This window comes from Salvia splendens, chromosome 15 (assembly GCF_004379255.2).
Source record: "Salvia splendens isolate huo1 chromosome 15, SspV2, whole genome shotgun sequence".
NCBI classification, from domain to species: Eukaryota; Viridiplantae; Streptophyta; class Magnoliopsida; order Lamiales; family Lamiaceae; genus Salvia; species Salvia splendens.
The window spans coordinates 12,760,399-12,782,173 of record NC_056046.1 but is presented as its reverse complement, the minus strand read 5'-3'; the positions used below and the strand labels follow the sequence as shown (position 1 = coordinate 12,782,173).

The 21,775-nt window shown below is 38.4% G+C and overlaps 1 non-coding gene and 2 pseudogenes across 1 annotated transcript; 2 read left to right on the top strand and 1 right to left on the bottom strand.

Annotated features, from left to right (window-relative positions):
- Positions 1–1,763: 1,763 nt before the first annotated feature.
- On the bottom strand, positions 1,764–7,429 carry LOC121766714 (annotated as a pseudogene).
- On the top strand, positions 6,771–6,877 carry LOC121769630. The gene has a single exon (XR_006043650.1). It is a non-coding gene; the product is annotated as a small nucleolar RNA R71 (small nucleolar RNA).
- Positions 7,430–11,744: 4,315 nt separating the features above from the next.
- LOC121767666 lies at positions 11,745–20,522 on the top strand (annotated as a pseudogene).
- The last annotated feature ends 1,253 nt before the right edge of the window (positions 20,523–21,775 follow it).

Sequence of the window (21,775 nt, the reverse complement as noted above, 5' to 3'; positions counted from 1 at the left end):
ACATGCTTTGCCAATTCCACCCGGCGAACTTCCAGCTTCCAACCCTCCTAAACTTCAATACAAATACAACTTGATGAGTTATAATTAACATAAAAATGTGTAGTTTAGGGGGAAAAGTATAAGAAATATGCTACGCATCAAATACCCCCAAACTTGAGCTCTTGCTCGCCCCGAGCAAGGTACATTTTAAGCACGAAAACTCATCCAAACTTCACCCGCAAAGAGATTTTCATCAAAAAGAATCATGTAAGGACGTGAGTGACAAAATCTAAACCCCCAACATTTACAATCGAAATTTCCCACTCTCAAGAACAATCACTCATCCCCCTAGAACTTCAAGTCAAGGTGCACTTCAAAGTAGGTCCAAACATACGATCAAACAACTCAAACCGTCATCATCGACTCATCAAGCACTACTAATCACATAGACACACGGATTTCAAACTGAACTTCTTTAACTCTACCAAGTTATTTACACAACATCCACAAGCATCAACGATAAGGTCCAAGGTCTTGTTTCAAGGTTGTAATGGGGCTAGGGACGAGGTAGGATCAATATGGATAGTGAGCTCAAAGGCTACACATTTGAGTGCCAAAATCTTCCCTCCTACAACTTCCTTCCAAAGATTAACCAACGAAAAATTACAACCAAACCCACACTCCCCCAAACTTGAGGTCTATTCCAGACGAGATTACACAAACAAACATAGAAGCTCTATCTTTATTTCATCAACTTATTCTTTTTTTTTTCTGTTTTTGTAAAGACCTCGACTTTTGTGAATTTGGAGGTCGTCTTTTTCTTTTTTTCTTGTTTTTTTTAGAACTTCATTCTTTTCACCTTCTATCAAGTCTAGAAATGTCTATTCTTTACAATCCACCACCTCACACTCACAACTCAAAACACAAAGCTCAACTTGTATTTAGCACCCAAATAGTAGCAAGATCTATTGATGAGGCTAAAATTAAGCTTATTTAAGTAGCTAAGTGTTTGGCTAAGTGTTTACACAAAGAATAGGGAATTAAGCTCAAGGTGGCTTCTAGGGGATCATTTGATGGACTAGGCATGTGATCATTTGGCCATAGAGTTCATCCTAGTGCCTTATCCTCCCAAATCGTTAACACAAACGAACGCAAGCACTTCACTCGATAAAGCAAATTAATCCAACATAATTTCCACAAGTCATGCGATTTTCACACTCTCCTCAACTCAAGAAATCGGATGTAATCACGACATGCTTTTTTCAAATAGATTCATGCACCCATTCCATTCATCCTAAGCTTCAAAGATGAAGTAAAATCAAGCACGAATTCCCAACCAGAAAGCCGAAGATAAAGCATGCACCCGTCAAATACATTGATTCAAAACACCTTTATCAAATAATACACCCAATAAACATGCATCAAGCATAAAAATCATTGACAACCCCCCCAAACTTGAATGCGTCATTGTCCTCAATGCATGCATAGAAGAACAATTATAAAGTAAAGGGAAAGATACTCCCCCAAACTTGGCAAGAAGTCCATAGTGCATTCGGGTGGGAGGGCGGGTGTAAGTTCCTTTGTGGGTGTGGTTCCTCCTAAGCTCCAACATATGTCACATCTCCATGTTGCTCCTACAAAAAGAAACAAAACCTATAAAAAGAAACACTCAATTCAAAATAAATGTTAGAGGAAAGAATTGAGCAAACAAAACCTCCAACATAAGGAAACAAAAATAAAAGAAAAAATAAAAACTTGGGTTGCCTCCCAATCAGCGCCTTTGTTTATAGTCGTTGGCTCGACCTTCCTCTTCCTTGCTCTACACTTTGGGATCCACTAGTGTAGCCAGTTCTCTTGCCTCCATGCCACTCTCAACTCCAACATAGGCCTTCAAGCGTTGGCCATTCACCTTCCAAATAGAATCACTCTTCTGATCTCGAATGTCCACAGCACCATAGGGGTACACCTTGTGCACCACATAAGGACCCCACCACCTTGACTTAAGCTTGCCCGGAAACAATTTGAGCCGAGAATTATATAAAAGGACCAGTTGTCCTTCATGGAAATGACGAGGCTTGATGGCTGCATCATGAATCTTCTTCGCACGCTCCTTGTAGAGATCAACGCTCTCATAAGCATGAAGCCTAAACTCGTCCATTTCGTTCATGTCAAACATTCTCTTCTCGGCTGCAGCATCATAATCCAAGTTGAGCTTTTGCAAAGCCCAATAAGCTTTATGCTCCAGTTCTACCGGCAAATGACAAGCTTTTCCAAAGACCAACTTGTATGGCGAAGTTCCAATCGGGGTCTTATAAGCCGTTCGATATGCCCACAAAGCATCATTTAACTTTTGAGCTCAATCCTTTCGAGACGGCTTCACCACTTTCTCAAGCACTCGTTTTATCTCACGATTGGAGACTTCAACTTGACCACTAGTTTGGGGATGATAGGGGGTAGCAACCTTGTGTTGGACACCATATTTTCCTAGGAGGTTTTCAAACAACTTGTTGCAAAAATGAGTTCCTCCATCACTGATAATAGCTCGAGGTGTCCCAAAGCGGTTAAAGATGTGATTCTTGATAAACTTCAACACTACTTTGGCATCATTGGTTGCCGAGGCCACTGCCTCTACCCATTTGGACACATAATCAACAGCTACGAGAATGTACTGTTGCCCATTAGACTTGGGAAACGGTCCCATGAAGTCTATTCCCCAAACATCAAAGAGTTCTACCTCGTGAATGTTATTCATCGGCATTTCATTTCTCCACGAGATATTGCCGGTTCTTTGGCAACTGTCACATCTCTCTACATAGGCTTTTGCATCCTTGAAGATCAATGGCCAATAGAATCCGGACTGAAGCACCTTAAATGCGGTTCGACGTGCTCCAAAGTGGCCGCCATATACAGAATCATGACAAGCAGACAAAATCTGAAGGTGCTCATGCTCTCCAACACACCTTCGAATCACTCCATCACTACAAATACGGAAGAGAAATGGATCTTCCCAAACATATGTGCGGGTGTCACTCAAAAACTTCTTCTTTTGGTTAGAAGACAACCCTTCTGGTATAATACCCGTGACAAGGTAGTTCGCCAGATTAGCAAACCACGGCACATATGTTTCCCGGGCTTCCACTTGCAACACTTGCTCGTCGGGAAATTTCTCGTTGATCCTTTTCTTTCTCTCATCTTCCGTCTCTTCCAATCCCTCTAGTCTAGACAAGTGATCAGCTACCAAATTCTCGGTCCCCTTTTTGTCTTTAATCTCCACGTCAAACTCTTGTAGTAAGAGAATCCATCTCACCAACCGAGGCTTTGCATCTTTCTTATTCATCAAATATTTGATAGCTGAATGGTCCGTGAACACTACCACCTTCGTGCCAAGTAAGTATGCACGAAACTTCTCAAAGGCATACACTACTGCTAGCATTTCCTTCTCCGTCGTGGTGTAATTCAATTGAGCTTCATTGAGTACTTTACTAGCATAGTAGACGGCATGTAGGACCTTATCTCTCCTTTGGCCTAAAACGGCCCCCACAGCATAGTCCGAAGCATCACACATCAACTCAAATGGCTTCGACCAGTCCAGTGTGATAATAATAGGGGCTTCGACTAGCTTTTTCTTCAACTGTTCAAATGCCTCAAGGCATTTATCATCAAAGACGAACTTGGCATCCTTTTCAAGTAAGTTGCAAAGTGGCTTTGCAATCTTTGAAAAATCTTTTATAAATCTTCGGTAGAATCCTGCATGACCAAGGAAACTACGGATGCCCTTCACATTCGTTGGGGGAGGTAACTTCGAAATCACATCAATCTTCGCCTTATCCATCTCCAATCCCAACTCCGACACCTTGTGTCCCAACACTATGCCTTCCTTGACCATGAATTGACACTTTTCCCAATTTAGCACGAGATTCGACTCTTCACATCTTTGTAGGACCCGTCTCAAGTTTTCTAAGCAAAGGTCAAATGAGGATCCAAAAACGGAGAAATCGTCCATAAAGATCTCCATGATGTCTTCATTCATGTCAGAAAATATTGCTATCATGCAACGTTGAAATGTAGCCGGTGCATTACACAAACCAAAAGGCATCCGGCGGAAGGCATAAGTACCAATAGGACATGTGAATGTCGTCTTTTCTTGATCTTCCGGGGCAATTGCAATCTGATTATACCCCGAGTATCCATCCAAGAAGCAATAATGAGAATAACCCGCAATTCTATCTAGCAACTGATCGAGAAATGGCAACGGAAAGTGATCTTTTCTTGTCGCCTTGTTCAATCTTCTATAATCCATGCAAACTCTCCATGAGTTTACCAATCGAGTTGCTAAGACTTCATTCTTTTCATTGACGGTCACGGTTATTCCTCCTTTCTTCGGTACACATTGCACCGGGCTGACCCACTCACTATCGGAAATGGGATAGATCATCCCAAATTTCAACAATTTTTTCACCTCTTTTTCCACCACTTCTTGCATAAGTGGGTTCAACCTTCTTTGTCTTTCTCTTACCGGTTTAGCTCCATCTTCCATCAAGATTTTATGCATACAAATTGCGGGGCTAATCCCTTTGATGTCAGCAATGGACCATCCTAGAGCTTTCTTGTGTGACTTCAGTAGCTCTATCAACTTCAATTCTTCTTCATCATTCAACATCGCCGATATCACAACCGGTAAAGATTCACCCTCACCAAGGAATGCGTATTTCAGATTTGTCGGGAGTGGCTTCAATTCTAGCTTTGGTGGTACTTCGATTGAAGGTTTCACATCTGCCGTGAAAGTATCCACCACACATTCATTCTCGAGACTTGGTTGATCAACTTGAGAATCTTCTATTTCATCAAAATCTACTTTAAGTGTCGAACCATAGTCTCTCTCCAAACTTCCTTTATCATACACGCTTCCTTCTATTCTTGCCGAGCAACACATCTTGTCAAAAATGCACTTATCGAGGACGTCAACTCTAAAACACGCTTTTGCATCACTAGGATGCTTCATCGCTTTCTCAACATTAATGGTCACTTGCTCACCATTAATTCTGAACGTGACTGAGTTGTCCTTTGCTCCAAGCAACACATCTCCCGTGGCAAGAAATGGTCTACCAAACAGAATTGGTACCTCTTTGTCCTCGGGCATGTCCAAGACTATGAAGTCAACGGGGATGATAAATTTGTCGACTTTGACCAAGACATCCTCTACTATTCCAGTGGGCTTCACGATGGAATGATCAGCCAATTGTAGAGCAATGTCGATGGGTTCCATTCTGTCCTCTAATCCAATGGCTCTAGCAGTTTTTAAAGCCATCAGTGAGATCCCCGATCCTTGATCTAATAAGCATTTCGTGAAGATTGTGTTACCGATCTCACAAGGAATCACACAACTTCCCGGATCCCTCTTCTTCATTGGCATCATTCCCGAAATCAGTTGTGAACAATTCATGCTCAAAGCCACTATCCCCTCATCTTGCAATTTCTCCTTGTTTGCCATCATATCCTTGAAAAACTTGGAGAACTTGGGGAAATTAGTGAAGAGGTCCACCAATGATACATCCACATTCACTTTCCGGATCACGTTCATCATCCACTCAAAGCTTTTCTCTTTGGGGACCCTCTTCTTCCTCTTGGTTGGATATGGTGGAGGAGGAATATGATCGGGGAAGTTGAACTTGCTTTTCGGATCTAGTGCTGGACTTGTCAATATCTTTTTCTTTGACTCCATTTCCACTATCTTCTTACCCTTCTCTTCTGCTGAACACTTTCCACTTGCATCGGATTCTTCACCATGTTCCTTGCTGCCGGATGCAGCCTGTTCTTGACCATGTTGGGCCCCCTGCACCAACGCGGGACTTCCCTTACATGCCTCGTCCGCCCCTGCGTGCGAGGAATGCAAGCCTAACATCTCATCCGCCCCTGCGTGTGAGATGCCGGAAGTACCTTGGCCGTCCATTAATGGTGTCGAATCCAACTCGCGACCACTTCTCAAAGTCACTGCCTTACACTGTTCATTGCCTCTAGGATTAGGTACAGTATTACTTGGGATGGTGTTAGGAATCCTCGTGTGTGATGCCGTGGCAAGCTGTCCAATCTGAGTCTTGAGATTCCTCATTGTCGCCTCCATCTGTCCAAACTTTTCCACTGTTCTTTCCTTGAAATTCTCATTCTCCTTTTGACTCTTATTCATAAAAGAGAGAATCTGTCCCAACTGATCTTCGACTGATGGCTTCTTCTCATAACCCGGGGGTTGAGTATTGTTCCTCCATTGATTACCCGAGTTGTTGCTAGGACCAGCTTGATTCCATCCCGTTTGTTGAGGCCTCCAATTTTGCTGATTGTTATATTGATTGCCTTGATTGAACCCTTGGCGATTGTTGCCAATATAGTTCACATCCTCCACGGGTGGTCCTTGAAGACTTGGGCACTGATCAGTATGATGCCCGTCTTGGCACAACCCACATCTCATCACCGTCACAGCTTGGGGTTGAGGAGTCAATTGAAGAGATTTAACTGCCTTTGTCATCGACGACATTTGAGTGCTAATGTCCGCCAGTTGAGCCTCAATTGCGGTCACTCTTTCCGCATCCTTTGTAGCACCAAACGTATCTCCTGCTCTATCAGCTCCTCGCCTTGGATTGTGCCAATTCCTTTGATTGTTGGCCAACCTTTGAAACAAGGCCCTCACCTCATCGTGAGTTAGATCATCTAGGTTCCCATTCGAACCTGCAGTCACCAATCCCGTGCCTTCACTGTTGAGTCCCTTGTAGAATTTCAAAAGGTCATGCCCCGGAGCTAGTCCATGACTTGGGCATTTCCTTATCAAATCTGTGAATCTCTTCCATGCCTCCGCGAAGGACTCATCATACTTCTGTCGGAATGAGGTGATCTCCTCTCTCAACTTCTCAATCTTCATTGGAGAGTTGTATTCCACAAGAAACAACGACTTCAACTCTTGGAATGTTGCTATGTTGTAGCCCGGTAATGAATCATACCACGCTCTTGCCTTCTCCCTCAATGAGAATGGAAATAAGGCCCTCTTAATCCGATGATGCTCCACATTTGGAGGTCTATGAGAATTTGTCAGCTCGTAGAAGGCATTCAAATGGCTCACCGGATCTTCATCATCCCGTCCATGAAAAAGATTTCCTCCATTCACCAAACTGATGTAGTGAGGTGGAATGTTGACGTTGTCATTTGCGTAGGCACACTCCCATGGGTACTCAATTCCCGATCTCAGAGTGTCGCCAAACCTCACCACAGGTGGTGGAATATCATTGTTCTCAGCCATTGATTCACCGTCTGAATCCTGATCCCTTTCTTCACCAAAGAGTCGATTACTCCTGAATGGACTTGAATAGTCCGGGAAGATCTCAAACTCTGACCCTCTAACCTTACTTCTTCTTTGATAACAGAGTAGTCCAAACGGTGGTGTACCCTGTGACCGTGTGTGCATTCACTTTTTTTTTTAAATTTTTTTTAAACCTGCGCAACAGAAAATACACCAAGCACAAACACACTATATTTCCTATTACCGAAAGCGAGACCTCTCGACAACTTCGGGGTAAGTACTATAAAACGTGTCTGCTTTAGTGAAAAACTAAACTACCTAAACTAAAAGATAGAAAGAAGTAACCTAGAAGATATACTCCTTCGTCTTCAAGTCCAGACGTGGTAGATGGCTAACACCTCCAGGAACACGAAATGAGTACCTACAAAAATAAAAGAAAGATCAAACAAAAATAAAACAAAACACAAACTAGAAGTTAAACAATCTATTGCCTTCCCCGGCAACGGCGCCAAAACTTGATGTGTAATTTTAGGTTTATTACAATAAGATAATATAGCACTCAAGTTCAATTAATTAACCCAAATATTACCACTTCGCTGCAAGATTACAGCTTCGTTTGTAGTAATTTAAGGTGTCGATCCACAGGGAATGAAAGATTACTTAACTCTAAAACTAAGAAAACACATACTAAAGAGGATTTTAATTTGAAGATTTTGATTTCTAGATTATGCAAAAACAAATAGACAAACTAAAACAAGATAGACGAATGAAGAGAAGAACATGTTACTCCAAACACTCATGGATAAAACGGTGATTTATTCTAATATCAAACTCTATCTTATGAATCACGGGACTATGAAATCAATTCTCGATGCTAGCACTGAACATGCTTGACAAACAATAGTTTAAGAATAGTTGAACACATATTCTATAAACTAATTTTCATTAATCTAAGGATCCTACGGAAGCGCGAGACTCAAAGATCAACTACTATAAGCTCAAGAAATCCATTATCAAATTATCATTTGAACAAATCTAATTGATAATTAATTACCACAATGTTCCAACTTATTCAAAGTTAAAGAGACATTCAAATAAGCCTAAAGATCTACTACAAAAGGTGCACCAAAAGTAATAGATTCAAACACTAAAATTGTGGTAAAAATGATCATAAGATAAAGAAGAACATAGCATAAATCACATGAACAAATTATCCAATTACATGTTTGGAGTAACACAATATTTTTAGCCAAGCATAATTAAACTAGGAGCAATTGACAATGGAAGAAAAACCCTTTGATTCATGGAGTAAGCTTGAAGAATTAACAATTCTTCAATATAGATTGGCACCCCACAGTCAACTTTTTCTTTCCTTAATTTTTGGTCAATAATCACTGCTCTCCCCTACGTCACTCTCTCTGCTGCCTATCCCTCTCTCCCTTACTTCTGCCTTTCTTCTCAGCTTTTTCCCCTTTTCCTCCCTCACGTCGCTTTCCTTTTGCAGCATTCTCCTTGGGAAAAGAAAACCGCCGCACAAAACTGCAATATTGCAGTTAAAAGAAACAAACGCCCGACCGGGCGAAATTAGAGACAAGAATCGCCCGACCGGGCGAACTTTCTGGACTCTCTTCATGCTTTTACGCGTATCGCCCGACCGGGCGTTTTGAAGTTCATAATCGCCCGACCGGGCGAAATTTCTGATCTCTACATGCTTTGCCAATTCCACCCGGCGAACTTCCAGCTTCCAACCCTCCTAAACTTCAATACAAATACAACTTGATGAGTTATAATTAACATAAAAATGTGTAGTTTAGGGGGAAAAGTATAAGAAATATGCTACGCATCAGTCCTATTCTTTATCTTTTGAATTTTGGCATCCTGAACATTTCAACTTGGATCACAATTGGTCCTGCACTAACAATTCCGTCAATTTTTAAATAGTTTTAACTCGATTTTGACTGATTTTTAAACGGTTTTAACCCGAATGAGACTGTTAAAACCATCAAAATCGGGTTAAAATTGACGGAATTGTTAGCGTAGGACCAATTGTGATCCGAGTTGAAATGTTCAGGATGCAAAGATAAAGTATAGGACCAAAATCATAAAATGGGCATATGTTCACGACCAGTTTTGCCTTTACTCTTTTATGTATGGTTTGCTTTTTCTTTGATTTTTTTTGCTTGTCTTGCACAAAATGGTAGTACATCATTTCTTGAGGATCGGCTTCCAATTTTATTTATTTATTTTACTTTTTAAGGTTTAAAAACCATATAATGTGGTTTTTTGGGTCACTTTTTAATAGCTTTTGGGTGTATTTTTTTACATGCAAGTAGGTATGAACATTCAAATTTTGGCCCTGCTTTTGTCTGATGAGCATTCAGATTTTAGTTTATAATTTTTGCCTAATCCGAATCACTCTGAAATTTTAATTATTATTGAAAATGAATCTGAACTGAAGCTAATTATTTGAAAATTGGTCCTGCTCTCCTTTGGATTGCAGTACATATTACTAAGCAAGTCATGTTAATACCAAAATCTTGATTGGTTAAAATTAATAGTTTTATACTTAATTTACACACAAATTTTAAAATTGGTATGCATAATTAGATTGGTTAAAATCATAGATAATCAATAGTTCTATGATTTACGCAAAAAAATTTAAATTTTGTTTGCATAATCATAATTTGGCGAAAATTTATGAATTTACGAGCAAATATCTTTATTTGAAATGGTTAAAAAAAAGGTCATGTCAATTTGATATCAAAATGCAATCCAATTAGTAAGATGTTTCATCTCAAACTTATACATTAAAAGTTTGAGTCACCACAAAAAGAAATCATTAAGTATCCATTATTGACCCTCTTTTCCTTAAAAAAATTATGAGATTTTAATTTTAAATTTAGTCCTCCATCCTATTACATGTGAGACATTTCTTTTGGGCACGGGTTTTTAGGAGTACAAAAAATAGAGAGGAAAAGTAGGAGAGAAGAAAGAGTAAGAGAGAATATTGTTGTTTTGCCAAAAAATAAAATGTCTCACTTATAGTGGACGGATAAAAAAGAATACGCCTCACTTGTAATAGGACGGAGGGAATAATATTTTTTGATGGCCGGACAAACCAAGTTTAACATCTATAATGTGGCTAAGTGTATAATACCGTTAACAACAACTTTCATATTTGTCATGTCCCAGCATGACAAGATTTTGTTGCACGGGGACTGGCTGATGGACTGCATGCTGGGGAGTGAGGGTGAGTGAGCCAATGGGCCATCTTAGTCCGAATTGGGAGTGCTTTTCTAATATTAAAAAATTAACCAAATTTAATTACTTTCCTTTTTTTCTTATTCGAATAACTAGCTAATCCCTGGTTGTTGTTTTCCATTTTTTTAATAAATCTATCACCTTTATAAATATCTTACTTCCTTATTATTTTTTCACAACACGATTACCGATGAAGAATGAACGAATGTCCCTTATTGGGTAGACGAATACATAATATGACTATTTGAGTTATTCGATACAATAGACATTCCAAATCATAATACGCAAAAAGCGTTGTCGAGATTACCTAAAGCGTTGTGAGTCGGTGCGTGATACTTCCAATCACAATTGATTCCAACACAATTAGTAGAAGAAATTTAGGCGCACTTGGGCCCCTTCATGAGTGACTATAATTTCTTATGTAATTTTTGGATTCAATCTTAGTATAAAAATTATGTTATATTTGTTTATGTAATCTTGAGTGGTTCGTAATTTAACTATGTAATTTTTAAAAATTGTTCTTATATGTAAATAAATTGTATGCTACTGTTATACATATTAGAACAGGAATGTAATCATATACAAACTCTAAATGTTGTACAAACTTCAAACTATGATCTGGACTATTAGAAAATGTCAACATATGACAAAATAGTAGCAACATAAAATGTTAACACGGTGTCAACGGTTGATGCTATGTTGACATTTTCTATTATTTTGTCATATGTTGATATTTTTAACGGTTCAGATCATAGTTTAGATTTTATACAATATATGAATTTGCATTTTATCACTACCCAATCATTAGAATATATATGAAATAACAGATGAGCAAAGAACGTGATAGAAAATATTGGGAGGCACGATTAAATATTGTTCACCGGAAATGAACATAGAAATGCGATAAAAAATTGCTACTTTCACCGTCCCACTTAAATTAACATATTTTTAAAAATAAAATATATATATTTTATTTTATCACCCCTCTACATAATAAACCATCAAACATCATAGTATAAAATGTTGAACGAAAATGTTATCTCCAATAGCTAAAGTAGGCCCAATCCAATTAGGGCATTTAGAAGCCCAACTTCACCTCAGCCTAACCTGTTGCAGCTTTGTAGGCTGTAGCCCAATAAAGCCCATGATATCTGAAACTCGTGAGCTTAGACTGTTTAAAGTCGCTAGGCGTTTCTTCATTAAAGTAGATAGAAGGTTCACCCTTATTAGACGACTTTGCATTGAACCCTACGTTGTTGCCGCCTTAAACCTCCGGCGCCGGTGGCTCGCGACCAATCGCAAAATGGCAACCCTGCCAAGATTCACAGCCGAGACGCTGAAGCTCGCAGCTAAACAATCTCAGCGCTGCCACGTCGTTTCAGACCGTCTCCGCACTGCCATAGAGACCTACCTCCGAGGTTTACTGTTCGGCATAGCATTCATTGTGTTGCACTTCCCATGGGGATCTTTGCTATTACACTGTTCTGAAGGAAAATGAGAAATGAATTTTCGTCTAAATCAATAATGAATTTTTCTAGTATTTCGTAATCAGACCACTACCAGCAATGTAATTGATGCATGCTTTATAGAAGGTAAGTGATGTGGAATTTAGTTTATACTTAATGCATTTTAGTCCGTTCATGAAGTGCTAAGGCAAAATTTGTGTTCCAGAGCAAGAATTTCTCAATATGAGGCAGAAGGTGCTAAGCTTGTCCCGATCGTTCACTGGAATCAAGGAAGCGAACTTGCTCCTCCCTAGCTCAACTTCGAAGGAGCTAGTGGAAGATCCGTTGAAGGCTATGGAACGCTCACAGCGGTGGAAACTCTCCACTGCCTATGGAGATGCTGGTCTTAGATACCAAGAAGATCAAGCCATAGCATATGTTGCTTCCCGTATGCCTGCAGTCTACTCGGCTCTATACCGAGTTCTCAGTGAGGTAAAGAAGCAAGTAGACGTAGCCATGGCGTGTGTCTGTGTGAGCTTTGGCCAGGGGCACATCTATGTCTACTTCGTATTTGTAATATGTTGTTTAGAATATGCATCCTTCTCTTTTCTAGTGAATTCTGTACTTTTTTTTGTCAGAATCTCACTAGTTTGCTAAATTTTTGTGAAAATGTTTTGAACATGTGATCATCGGTTTAAACTCTAACAGGATATGCGTCACAGTGTACTTCCCGTCCCTGTAAATATCTGTTTACAAGTGTTTTCATGGTGATTTTTATTTAATAGTTCACTTAATTATTTTGTAGGATATGTTTTTTAGAGAAAAAAGAAAGTGTTGTATCCCAGATAATCTAATTCAACCTCTAACGGTTGGAGAACTATTATCCCTAATTAGAATTTAATGATGGTGTTAGGTGAGAAGAAGAGTTCCTGATTTTGCTCCAACTAAAGTACTGGATTTTGGGGCAGGAACTGGTTCAGCACTGTGGTGAGCCCGTTGAACACGTTTCCTGGGTTTCACATGATATATGCCTATTTATATCGTCTGTGAACTGGTTTTGTTTTTTTTTTATCGTGTTTATTCAATTTTGTAGGGCGATAAGGGAGGTTGGCCTGGGTCTTTGGAGCATGTTAACTTGGTGGAGCCATCACAATCAATGCAAAGAGCAGGATTAGGTCTAATTAAAGGTATGATGTGAGGACACTTGGTCTGTATACTACATATTGAATTTGAAACATGTTTTATTTACTTTTACCTTATTTTGGGGTGGTATGGGTGTGGGTGTGGGGGGGGGGGGGGATGTCCAATGTTGGGGTGGTAATTATCTTTTCCTCTATGTGAACTTTGAGGCAAATGACCTTACTCTTTCTTTTTTATCTTCTCAATAATGAGGGATGATTTGAAAGAATCAAATATATCACTAGAACTGTTGGTCTTAGAAGCAAATATTAATTGGTTCGTATTCATTAACTTCCATGGGAATCCCGTACCAAACTCAAACGTTGATTGGTGTTCATAATTTTGCTTCTACTTCGGAGCTGTGCAGCAGTTTTTGGTTATGGATTCTCTGCCTTTTTTTGCTTTGATTGTTTTTTGAATATTTAGTTTGTGGTCATGGGTAATAGTAATGTACTAATGTACGGTGTCATCCACAGGAAAAGAGTAGAAGTAATTGAGTAAAAGGACGATCTTGGGTAAATATGCAATTGTGTGCTTGTGAGTGATGGAGAATAGAGATGAAGTTTGTCCACAGTTTCTAGTTTGAATGAGAATTTCTAGTTACAAATCTATAAATCTATTTGATCATATCCATTTTCTTTCTTGGCATATGCTACCATTTACGAGTTAGTACTCCTACCAACATTCTCTTATGTTTTATATTATTACTCTTGACCTCTCTAAAATCTGAGCACCAAGGCAACAAAGGTGTGGATTTGGAAGTTGGGACAAGATTTTGATATACATTGCTTGTGTATTAATGCAGTTAGTTCTAACTTTTTGTGGTCTAACTGTTGATGTTCTGAACTTGCATCCGTGTTTATTTTCTAAAAATTTTAATCATCACTTTTCCCATTTTTTAAGACACTTGCACTTGACCTCATTTTGAATATCAGTTAAGCTCAATAGATATTGTGAAACAAATCTCTTGATTACTCCTGAGTTGTGTTTTGTGTTGGGTAATGAATGCAGATTTAAAAGAATTGCCTCGAATCCAAAGCTACGATAGCCTCCAGTGACTGACTAAAAATATAAGCAAAAATAAGTCTGGAAGAAAACATGATTTGGTCATTGCTGTAAGTATCTTTTTTACTTTTTTGCTATTTTATAAACATTCTCTGTTTTTTTTTCGTTTAAATGCTTCTCAATATCATCGAGCTGCTACACTATGTTAGTTGCATGCTCAATTTTTGTAATTATCAATTTGTGCTTATTATGCGAATCTCATGGTTTAATTTAAAATATCTTTTGCTATCTCACAAAGTCTTACGTGCTTGGAGAGATACCATCATTAAAGGATAGAATCACTCTGGTGCGCCAGCTCTGGGATCTCACAGAAGACATCTTGGTAATTTTCTCAACTTAATGGTTGGCGTGTTACCTTTAGTTAACTTTATCTATTTACATTCTTATTAGCATGCATTGAGGTGTGTCATTTCTAAAGTTGCATGTTTGTGTCAAAAAACAGGACACTTTGTTAGATATGACCTGAAACTACTATCTCTATTATTTTTTCAGATTTTAGCCATATTGCATGAATGTAGTGGGGACCATAACAGTAGAAAATACCTGATTATTGTGAGATTAGAACTCAATCAGAATTCATATACAGCATTATTTTTCAAGATTAATTTCTTCTGTGGATGTAGGTTGAACACTCTTTTCTTAAATTCAGATTTAAAAGCAACATATGTTGTTAGTATCTTTGAACTTAATCCACCAACTGACCCTGACATTACCCACTGGTCCTGACAATGTGTGTATGCATGGACTCAAAGGCATTACTCTTAGGGCTGAGAGGGTGGTAATTTAACTAGAACGTTTGAGATTTCTGAAAGGGAAAAAATATATTGTATATAGGCACGCCTCTTTAAGATTGAACTTATATAAACTACTCCCTCCATCCCACTAGAGTATGCACTTTTGGTTGGGCACGAGTTTTAATGCACAATTGGTAAAGTAAGAGAGACAAAAAGAAAAAGTAATTAAAGTATTGTTAGTGGTGGTTGGGTCCCACCTCTTTAGAGAGAATAGGAGTTTCCAAAATTAGAAAGTGCATACTCTTGTGGGATGGACTAAAAAGGAAAAAAGTGCGTACTCTTGTGGGACGGGGGGAGTATTAAAGAGCCAAAAACGCGTGGGTGGTTATTTAATTATGAATGCAACTTTTGATAGTAAGCATACAACTAAGCATAAGGTGGAACTCTTACAAGTAGAACCAACTTTAAGAAAAAAAATCCCCTCTTTTAATACTAACTGAATAAACTGATTTAATATTGTTTTTTTTTCATTTTGGTTTTGTTATTCTTATTGTATCCACGACTATCTTTTTTATTTGGCTGCTTTCCCTCGTGATGTAATTTCTCTTGCATATGCACCTCCTCTGCCTCGTCTAAAAGTTTTCTCTGTATTTGTTTGATGAAAGTTTTCTGTTAACTCATAAATCACAGTTTTTTGCACTGTGGATCAGGTTTTGGTGGAGCCTGGAACTCCCCAAGGATAAAAAATTATATCCCAAATGCGATCCCACATCTTATGGATGGATAATAGGGTACATAATGGTTGTATTTTCTGGAATCCTCTTTTTGTGGTTTATTTCTGATACGAATGTGCTTTTGCTCCCCAGAGAACCCGGAAATTGCAGAATGCAGCCAAGAGAGCTTCTAAAGATATAATGACACTAAAAACTGGTGCATTTATTGTTGCTCCCGTGAGTAATGGAGTTGATGTTTCATATGCTGCAGCTTACGTAACATCTTCAGCAAACAGCTAGATTGATTCTGACCGATTATGAATTCATGATTTTTCTTGCAGTGTCTGCACGATGGACCTTGTCCATTACAGAATACGGGAAATACTGTCATTTTGTCCAGCACCTGGAGAGGACACCATCTCAGCTATTATACAAGGTTTTTTTTTGTGATAACTAATGCTATAGCACCTTGCACTTGTACACAAGTCTCTTAAAATCCTTCATGGGCTGACTTGGCTGTTAGTATGCAACCATTAATTAGTCCGTGAGAATTGTCCTCTAGATGTGCATTTTCATTATCCTCTGAGTAAAGTAGACAATTTTCATTACTGACCAAACTTGTACTCTGTTGGATATGTGGGGATATGCTCTTGCCAACTTCATTCTCAAAATATTCTGGGAACAAGTAATGAATGGGGACACCCATTTCTCATTGGATAATGTTCAAAGAAATGGGACCTCTGATATTTGCCCATCACCACTAACCTAGGGTGGGGTTCAATCTTCATGTCCTAAATGCACCTCAGTCAAACCTCAGATCAGAGCCTGTGATCTTCTTTCCTTCCTACCACCACTTTATCATTGCTATCATTTAAAGCTTCCTCCCCTGTCACCGTTGGCCATCTATAGCTATCTTAAGTTACTTAGCCTGCATGGTGCTGTGTCATTGTTGCTGATAAGACCATACTACCTCTTTGTCTATAGCTATCACATTTCAATGTTGCTTAATTCTGATGCTTCTTGCAATCTAGCTCCTGTGGCTCCTTTCTCCAGAATCCCCTTGCGCTTGAAAAAAAGGTTTTGATGTCTGACATTATTTGTTTGTAGTTATATGGAAAGCAACCTGACTTATTAAGAAGTATTTTTACCAGATCACACATATATTGAGGTCTTCTTATGAACATCCCACCCCTTTTTAAGTTGCTATTATAGTGCAATGTCAACTCTGTGCTCTTCAGGAAACAAATTTGTCTATTAGAAGTAATTATATATTGACTGGGTATGGAAAATACTTATAATTTCTTAAATCTGTAAAACTTCTGCAGCGATCCAAGGGTCCTTTACGTGGCTTTGAAGATGAAAAGTTTTGTTATGTTGCTTTTAGACGAGGAACAAGACCAAGGTTAGTTGTTCTTTCTAAGTAAGATGTGGTTTTCTTGAAAATTCGTCAGTAAGATGTGATTTTAGGTGTTATCAAGCAACTACATCAATAAAATAAATACTAGTACTAATTAGAATAAACATAAATTGATTAAATATAGATGATAATAATTTGAATCTGCTCATAACATTAACCTTTGAGAATTGGCGCTAAGTGCTTGAGAACAGGAATATGGTGTTCTCTTTGTTTGGTTCATTCAGAACCATTTTATTATAGAATTCCTTTTCATATTTGATATTGTTCTTGAGGCTCCCTTAACTGGTTTAAACCGCCGGAATGGAAATGGATTATATTCAAAACTACAAGTTGCTCGAATGGAATTGGAGAACAAATTGAGAGGTTAAAGAATGGATATGAGGACATCCTGGCAGAGTTGGTTTGGCATAGATCGGCCTTAAAGGATGGTTTAACTTGAAGTTTGATAGCCTCAGCCAACTGGTGTGGGTATTTCGTGTTATGGGTGTTGCTTCAAAGGTGGTCTCGATGTGAAAGTCCATGTCGTGGGGAAACTGTGAAACCACCAAGTGCTAACACATGATGTGGGAAAATGAGCGACAGTGTGGGATTTAGTCCTACTAACATCTTGAGATTGATGGCCAAGCTGAGGTGCTTAGTTATATTTAGGGAGGTCCATATTTGTTGTTTTGCCTCATCGCCTCAGCACAAAAAGACATGGAGTTTGTGGATACCATGAGCCAGTTTTGCTTTAACGGTTAACACATGATACCATTTAGCCACATGAAGAATCTCAGTTTTAATTATCCATTGTCAGCCACCTCTGGCCGTGGTGTAGGCAATGCACAGGCTGGTATCGAGGAGTTGGCAAACAATGCATTGCTTTGCCAATTGAGTTTTACACTTCAACTGGGCTGCATGGTGAAGTCAAATTGCTCACTGGCAAGACCTGTCCTTTGTGGTTGGGGTTAGGGTGTTTGTTAATTTGACCTACCATAGCTCGCACTATGAAGAATATGATATGAAGTTTGCACTGCATTTCATCCTGTGAAGACATGCATCTACCTTGTTTCTCCATGTCTCACAACTCAAACATGTAAATGGGAACGTTGAAGTTATCCCAACACTGCTTGCTCACTTGATGATGGAGGAATTGTGATTTGAACTAGGTATTGCAGTACGGCTCAGCAGGGGGTTTGAGTTTGTTAGTTCACGGTTAGGTTGCCCAAGCATGGGGAAGATGAAGCAACGAGGGTATGCGAGGTATTGTTTAGCATAAGTGGCTGTAAAAGCTTGGTGGGAACCTTGAAGGAACCGTAAAATTGATTACTATTTAAGTTACCCGAGGATCTTTCTCGCAGATTTAGCTCACCATATATGTGCCGGCTGTACATATGTTTTCACTGAAACTACTGCAGAGATTAGAGGGATTTTTGATTTATTATGGCTCCAATTTTGATCTTCAGGACTATATCCTAATGCTTGGTTTTGGTTATCGGATGGAAGACAACCTTCGAAATCACCATGCTGGGTTCTCACAAGAAAACCGTCCAACTATCTGTCTTTTTTCACGTAACTATTCTGATAATTATGATCTGACTTATGTTTATTTGGAGAGAGATTTCAATTATGAAATAATACAGTGAGCTAGGCCAGAGCCTGGTCTTAAATTGCGATGCATATTATGGCTCCTGAGCTTAGTGGCCAATCTAGGGATCAAATACAAAGAACGAAGATGGCCTCTAGTGTGTAATTCCCTATGCTCAGCCTAGAACATAAATGTATTTAAGTCCCTATAATCCTAGAATATCAATCAGCCTATAAATGTTAATTAATTCAACTAGGGAATACTATTGGCTTATCCCTTTATTACCATAACGATTGGCGAGCTGGGACTTGTTTTACTCTTATCTGACCCTGGTATTTAAGATATCGAATATCTGTTAGTTAATTAATTAAAGCTTTTGACAATCATAAATTCTTTTGGCAGTTACACTCAACAATTATTCAACCTTACTATCGTACTTGAATTTAATCAAAATCTACAGGGTTTTATGATAAACATTTTGAGATCCATAAGAGGATGTTATCAACCTGAAATGGATACACAGAAACCTAGTATAGGTAACTAGGTGTCATATAAGAAATTTTTTTTGTCCATCATCCAAAAAACAAAGCATATTGAGTTATCAGTTTGACTTTCACACACAGTAAGTTAAAGTGACATACAGACATGTGGACACATCTGAAACATTATAGTGTTTAGGTCACTGAAACATTGGTTCTCTACTTTGTTTACAATAGAAGAACACGTCTTCCTGTGATCATGGTAGTCTCAAATGGTTTACTCTCCTTCCTGTTACTGCATGTAATACAATGTACAACTTTTGCTCTGTTGGGTAGTGATGGTAGACTTGGAGTTAATATGCGCTAAGTTTGCAGTGCTGTTTAGCTTTTCTTGAGTCTTTTCTCTTTCCTCTAAATGTTAAGATTATCTGATAAATGCAGGATGAAGCTTTTTATTTCTGTTATTTTTGTCAAGTATCTGTGTTTCCAGCTCTTGTGAACTTGATAACTTGGAATGTTTTGCTGTTTATTACAATTTTCGTTTTTTATGTATGGACATATTTGTTAATTTTTCTTGGACATGCATCTTAGTAGTAACACATCCGAATTCTTTGTTCTTTTTCGTAGAGACGCTTGGCCTCTTGATGGTATGAAGTTTGAAACATTGAATGAGATGCAAGCTAATAAAATACCGGAAAATTTGGAAATCGATGTGGGTAAGTGCCTCAAATTTGCTATAAGGATGGATTACATTATAGCTGAAATATTTTATTTCAGTAACTCTGCTCGATGTGCATCCTGTTGAACCAACATTGTTTATTGTCAGAGAGCCATTTTGATAGTGAAGAAGCCGGGAGTGACAAGTATGAAGAAGATGCTGACAAAATGGCTTCAAACGATCAAAAGTTATCAGATGCAACTACAGTGAATGAAAGTGGTGCTGAGGGTGTCGAGGAGGATGAAGAAGAAGCAGCAGCTAGTGCTGATCTTGGAAGTGGCTGGGGGAGAATTATTTATATGCCTTTCAGACGGGGCAAAAGAGTCGAGTTGGATATATTCCGATCCACCAACAGCGAGGGCACAGAGGGCTCCTTCGATCGTGTTGTCATCACACAAAGTAAGAACCCTAAACTGCATCATCAAGCCCGACGCTCAATTTGGGGGTGACTTGTGGCCGCTTAGGAGTGAGAAGAATTCCAAATATTTCATGTAGATATCAGAAAAATTAGTCCGTGCAATACTCTCATGCTATGTTATTGGGCTGTGGCTGCAGAAATTAGCAAATGTACCAACACATCTACATGACTACATGTAGCAATGCACCATATGCATATTAGGACAGTTGTTTCAGCAAATATGTATATCGGCAAAGAAATGTAGACATAACGTGTTGCTACATGTTTGGAATTAGATCTAGGGGTTGGGATCCTTTTACAAGGAGACTTAACCTTGAAATATTAGAATTTATATGATATAGTTATAAAGATAAAAGTAAAAGTTATTAAGGTTTTAATCAAATCTTAATATTTGGATCAGTTAAAAATCAGATCCTAAACATTTTTATATGATAGGAACTATATATTCTTAATTTTATCTACAAATATAACAACAATTTATCAAACACTTTATCTTTATGACACTTTCATGTCTTATGTTTTCCATTGCACCTCATGTGACACATGAAAGTGACGCAATAGGCAGCCTGTGAGACTACTCTTTGTGCAATGTACTCCCTCCGTTCCATAGTAGTGGAGTCATTTTGCCATTTTTGTACATTCCATAGTAGTAGAGTCATTTCCCTTTTTAGTAAAAGTTAACACATTTCTTCTCACTTACTTTACTCTCTCTTACTTTATTCTCTCTTCATCTCTCTACTTTCTTAATCTCCGTGCCGAAAAGAAATGCCCCCACTACTATTGAATGGAGGGAGTATAAAAGACGAACCTTTCGCTAAGGACTAAACAAAATACCTTAATTAGAAAATACTAACTCCATTAATGAAATGATGTTTCATTTTGTCATTTTGAAATATTTATTTTTTTAATTTTAGTGGCCACATTTGGATAATAACACAAATTTATGCGTTTTTGTCTTGTGTGTTAAATGAAGAGAGAAAATAATATTTTATATTTATATGAGAAGAGCTTTTCCTTAAAAAGAAATGTGCTATCTTCTGTGGAACAAGCAAAAAAGAAAAGTGCGACATCTATTATAGAATAGAGGGAATAGTATAAAAGTAAAACTCTTATTGTGCTAATATTTTCATAAAAGAGTCAAAATAAGATTTTAAATAGAAAAAGATATTTAGAAATGTTGTAGCAGCCCCCAACCCAGTCAGTGAGTGTGACACATGATTCACGTGATTGCTGTCTTGATGATTCCAATGCTATGGGAGTATTACAGTTACAGCTCAACATTCATTACTCACATGGGGCCGATTTCGATCCTCTTAGATTCGGTTTTGGTTCAATTCGTAGTACCATGCACGTGGTCGGTTCCCTTCCACCGGCTGCTCCGGTTACATAGTAACACTACAATTATATACACATCTGCCACCCAATTATTTAATTATTTTACGAATTTTAAATATCAAAGAATTTATATTTAGTTATAAGATTTATGACAGCGTGATATTGTTGATAATGAGGTGA